Source organism: Mastomys coucha, unplaced genomic scaffold (genome assembly GCF_008632895.1).
Source record: "Mastomys coucha isolate ucsf_1 unplaced genomic scaffold, UCSF_Mcou_1 pScaffold9, whole genome shotgun sequence".
NCBI lineage: Eukaryota > Metazoa > Chordata > Mammalia > Rodentia > Muridae > Mastomys > Mastomys coucha.
This window is the reverse complement of record NW_022196915.1, coordinates 108,561,899-108,567,025: the sequence shown is the minus strand read 5'-3', so window position 1 is coordinate 108,567,025 and position 5,127 is coordinate 108,561,899.

The window sequence follows — 5,127 nt, the reverse complement described above, 5'->3', positions numbered from 1 at the left end:
ACATGGCTTGGACCAAGTTTAGAGCATTTCTTTCTCTGTTCTAACTATCCCTAAGCCTAAGCCTGGAATCTTCTAGCCTCCATACCATCTAATCTTCCAAGATGACTGATTCAATCTGGCTTCTCTCATTTTCTGACTCTACTTGGTCTCATATTAACTTTTGCAGTATATTCTAATCTCTGGTTTCTTCTCATTCTCTGGCTCATTCTGTCCTTCACCTGTGTCTAGCTTGTTCTCTCTGCAACCTTTCTCTGTAAAACTGTCCTAGGCACACATCACATATCACATACCACACATTACCATACCTTTTTCTCTTTCCTGCTTCTCTTAAGTAGCTGTTCTTGTGTGAGTTAGGTGCATCCTATCTCTGAGTCATTCTGTCAGATCCTTGTCTGATTCCTCACTTTGTCCGCCCCTCAAGTAGATGTCACTTTCAAACACAACTGCTTTTTTTCTGCAAACTAATCTTATCTTCATTGTTAGGGATTAAAGGTGTTCTAAGGGTGTGTCTACATTCTTGCCACATTATATTTGTGGATATGATCCCTTACCAGAGCATCCCTTGCCATGCTGCTGAATTAAAACTTTTCTAGAATTCCAAACAAATGCTAATATACAATGAAAATGTACAAATTGTAGTAAAGAAAAGTCATAAGTCACTTAATAAGAACTATGTATACACATACTTTAAATGTAAAAGACTGCTAAGAGACCCAAGAAATATAAAAAGAAACTAAAACAAGGCAGCATGATTTCCCATCATTTGGTTTGGAAAATTTTGCAAACAGTAATGGGGTGGGGCAGGTGCATCTGTATGCTCTAAAATTCTGAAAGGAGCATGCCCATGCCCCACATCTGACAGTGCACCTTATGTTCTCTCTAAACAAGTCTCCTGGATGACCAATGCATGGAGATCACTGACATTCAGGCCTCACCCCACTTTTCCTCACAAGGATCCCTGAGGAGTTCTAAGTCATAATTCTATAAAAAAGGATATTTTCTTCATGTAAAATTTAAAATAGTAGTTGCTCTGTCCAAATACATATCTAATATACATTTACCATAATGTTATTTACCCCAATAAATAACATACTTTTCTCAAATTACCCAAGAGATACAAAGACTCAAAGATGATTATATCAACAACAGCTTTTGCTTTGACAACCAAATTAATTTTTCTATATGTGTTGTACATGGATTGTTGGATTCCAGGAACCTATAGGATATATAGCTAGGTCACATTTTCTGCTGACCTGCCCACGAGAGGATTTTATTGAGTTAGCCATGCTTTTATCAATACCATAACTATGACTGTCTTTTAATTAGGCAACAGTGGCAATATCATATTTATAATCATATTTATTAAAAGATGAATAATGAGTATAATATTCGCAGGCTCTATTTGAAGACAGGAGATACAATGATGAATTAAGAGGAGAGAAATTCATGTTCTCAAATATATTTTATATTTAAAAAAGTAAGTAGTAGAGGATAAATCCTTAGAATAATACCTTTCATTCTATTTATTTTCTTCCTTCAGTGAGATGTGCAATTCTCTTATAATTCTTGGGGTGACTTTTAACTGGCTTAAATTCTTTATAGAAGCACTTAGATGCTAGACTTAAATTAAGTTCAGCAAAATATTTATCTTCAGGTATACTTTTAAGTATTATTGCAAAAAATGTTTATAATACTTGAATTTTACTAAACCCAACATACATATTTTATTATTTATTTACTTACTTTTATTCTTTTCTCATACATTATATCCTGAAGGATGCCTTGCTCTCTCTACTCCTCCCAAACTCTCTTCCCCAGATTCACTCCAGACCCCCCAGGAATACCAACCAAACACATCATAACAAGTTTCAATACGACAAGCTATGAATCCTCATATCAACAATACTGGATGAGACAACTCAGAAAGAGGCAAAAGGTTTCAAGATCATACAAAAGAGTCAGAGACACCTCTACTCAAACTAATAGGAGTTCCACAAAAATCCTAAGCTACACAACCATAATATATATGCAAAGGACCCAGTGAAGACCCATGCAGGCTCTGTAATTGCCACTTCAGTCTCTGTGAGCTCCTTTGAGTCTTGCTTAGTTGATTTTGTGGGCCATGTTATCTTGGTGTCCTCAGCCCCTTGGGTTCCTACAATACTCCCTCCTCTTCTGTGGGGTTCCCTGAGCTCTGCTTAATGTTTGGCTGTGGGTCTCTGAGTCTGCTCCCATAAACTACTGCATGATGCCTCTCTGATGAGGACTGTGCTAGGCTCCAACTTATAGCAAGTATAGCAGAATAGCATAAGGAATCATACCATTGATTTTTTTTCTCTTTTTTTGTTTCCTTCTTAGCTTATTTGTTTCTTTCTTTTTTCTTACTTTCTTCTTCCTTCCTTTCTCTCTTTCCTTTCTTTCCTTTCTTTTTCTTGGTCAGTTGTCTTAGTCAAGGTTTCTATTCCTGCACAAACATCATGACCAAGAAGCAAGTTGGGGAGGAAAGGGTTTATTGAGCTTACTTCCACATTGCTGTTAATCACCAGAGGAAGTCAGGACTGGAACTCAAGCAGGTCAGGAAGCAGGAGCTGACGCAGAGGCCATGGAGAGATGTTTCTTACTGGCTTGCTTCCTCTGGCTTGCTCTCTTATAGAACCCAAGACCTCCAGCCCAGGGATGGCACCACCCACAAGGGGCCCTACCCCCTTGATCACTAATTGAGAAAATGCCCCATGGTTGGACCTCATGGAGGCACTTCCCCAACTGAAGCTCCCTTCTGTGATAACTCCAGCCTGTGTCAAGTTGACATACAGAACTAGCCAGTACAGTTGTGTTTTCTTTTGTTCTAGGTCTCCAGGCTGGTTCACTGTCAGGCATGGGTTGCTTCTACTGGTATGGGTCTCAAGTTTGACCAGTCATTTCTTGGCCACTCCCAAAAGTTCTATGCCACTCTCAAAATCTTGTCCTGAGATCAGTAGGAGTAAGACTGTTTTCCTCCTTGCTCTGAACCTGCATGTCCCAGGGCACACAGGCCTTACAACCACCACCTCTGCCACCCTTGATGTAGTCATGTAACCTGGTGGCCAAATTACAGCTTAACCTTCCACTCTCCCTCTAAGATCATGACCAGAAAGCACCTAGAATTCCTCTTCATGCAAATGAAGCATCCTTAGCACCCTGGTACTAGCCAATAATGTACACTCACCCCCCAAACACCTACTCACTCCCCAAGGTTTATATAATCCTTGTTATCCCCAGTAGAGGAGAGATGTTACACTGAAAACTGTCTCTAGAGAAGGCTATTTCTCCCAAACTTATACACACCAAGAGTCTGTGGAACCCACCCACCCAGATAAGCTTCATTCCTTCCAGTCTGGTCTATGGTGTCTGGATATCCCAAGGGTAGAAGCAGAACCAGGCCTGCATTAGGACTCAGGAAACAGGGTATAAGAGGACAAGATACTCCAGATGTTATGGAGGCCACATCATGTAGGATACAGGAAGTCAGACTGACAATGATAGAATATTATTATGGTGTTCTGAGACTAGACATGGCTAGGTTAAAATGATTGATCATATTTATTCTTACTGGTTGCCATAAGAGAATGCAAGTCAAAAGTCAGTAGCAGCAGGAAGACTAGTTGAGACATAGAAGTATCCACAACAAGAGCTACAGGAGTAGAAGAGCAAACAGTCAGCTCTGACCACTTTATACATGTTTATTACAAAATATTTCAAACATTGTAACAATTATCTAATGAAGCCACAAAGATCCACATTTTCTGCCATGTTGATGCTGATGTAACAGTTTACTTATCATACTGCATATTCATCCACCTCAAGTTTCCTTCATCCCTCAGTTCTAAAGTTTCTATGAATCTCAAGATAAATTGCTGACACCTCTACCTGTCTGCCAAAATCAGCAGGCATACCAACTAAATCTCAGTTTATTTATAATCCATTTCATATAAGGTTTGGATAAAGTAACTCCTTTCAACATTCAAAATATTACCTTCATTGTCAAACATTTTTCTCATTCCCCTCCTAGATAATTTATCCTCTACCCAAGTCATATACTATTTTGACCTTTTTCAACACTATATTTTCAATTTAAAAAATATTGCTTTACTAAATTAAATGCTATCAATGTTTTTGGATACAATTTTTCAGGATCCTGGGATGATTCAGATATATGGTATATGCTAATAATCCATTTTCTTAAGTAGATCGCAAAATTTTAGATTAGTATAACTCAATTACTAGAGAATTCCTATTTCTCAAGCAGATTTGATACAACTGGTTGGCATATGTGAAGCTGTTCATTGTTTTCTAGAAACAAATACTAGAGTTGAGACCTGGATCAGTCATTGCTTATGAAAAACACTTTAGGTTTTACAGTATTAACTTATATCCTTCTGGGGTCTTAACAAAGAGCACATGGCATTTCCTAACCATGGCTCCAGTTTGTCACTCTATTGACCAATATCTTCATTATTTTATCAGCTATTTTATTTCTAGGGTTCTTTTTTGTTTTCATGTGTATATGTGGGGTATGGGTGTTTTTATATGAGTTTGTACATGAATATGGAGGCAGACACATATATACATGTATCTCAGAGCCTCAAGGTTGATTTGGAGAGTATCTTCCTTAATCAATTTTCATCTTTATATATTGAAGCAAGGTTCTCCACTTGAACCCAGAGTTAGCTGTCTAACTAGGCAGCTTTCCCCAGGAATCCTCTATCTCTATTTCCTGAAAAATGGGAATCCAAACCCTAGTGTTTACATTTGAGTAACAAGTGCTTTATCATTCAGTCATCTCATCAGCCTCTCCAATATTCTTTATTTAAAAAAAAAAAAAGAGGAAGAAAGAAAAGACTCTTGAAAACTAGGTTTAGGAGACTCTTGAGGACAAGGTTCAAGTCCCATTTCCCTTCAGAATTCTCTCTGCTCTAAGTAAATGCAGGATTTAGTATAAAAAAGACCTCTTCTTGTTTGACCTTCACTAACTCTTCACTTTGAAGTATAATGAATTGTCTGATAAAACTTGACTTCAACACCAGGAAGTGGTGGCACATGCCTTGGGATGCAGAGGTAGGCAGATTTCTGAGTTCGAGGACAGCATGG